The sequence below is a fragment of the Lipotes vexillifer genome, unplaced genomic scaffold, assembly GCF_000442215.2.
Source record: "Lipotes vexillifer unplaced genomic scaffold, Lipotes_vexillifer_v1.1 scaffold793, whole genome shotgun sequence".
Taxonomy (NCBI): Eukaryota; Metazoa; Chordata; class Mammalia; order Artiodactyla; family Lipotidae; genus Lipotes; species Lipotes vexillifer.
This window is the reverse complement of record NW_006774859.1, coordinates 1,010,406-1,010,756: the sequence shown is the minus strand read 5'-3', so window position 1 is coordinate 1,010,756 and position 351 is coordinate 1,010,406. Positions and strand designations below refer to the sequence as shown.

The 351-nt window shown below is 76.1% G+C and overlaps 1 protein-coding gene across 1 annotated transcript in view; it reads left to right on the top strand.

Annotated features, from left to right (window-relative positions):
• Nucleotides 1-244: 244 nt before the first annotated feature.
• PHF3 (PHD finger protein 3) overlaps nucleotides 245-351 on the top strand; it is a 96,900-nt gene continuing 96,793 nt past the window's right edge. Inside the window, exon 1 of the mRNA XM_007449582.1 lies at nucleotides 245-296. The gene's annotated coding sequence lies outside the window, so the exon portion shown is untranslated. The remainder of the gene's footprint in view (nucleotides 297-351) is intronic.

Here is a 351-nt window from a genome sequence, read left to right as displayed (position 1 = left end):
CGCGCCGTCGCCGCACGCCGATGGCTGCGGGGTCTTGCGCCGCCGCACGGTCCCCACAAGGCGAGCGACCCTTGGGCCCTGGGCGGCGGCGGCTGCAACGAGGATAAGGAGGGCGGCGCGGAAGACGGGACGGCGTGGTCCGCAGTGGCCGCCCGGGCCGTGAGGAAACAGAGGCTGTGGCAGCGACGCCTGCGTCCTGCGCGTACCCCCTCTCGGCGTAGCCGGCCCCCTCCTCCGCGGCGGCGCGGCCACCATCTTCCTCTCGCTGCCAGTGGTAGCGCTCGTCGGCGGAGCTGGTGAGTTGCGGCGCGGCCGCAGCCGGGCGACGGGCGGCCCTCCCCTCCCAGATCG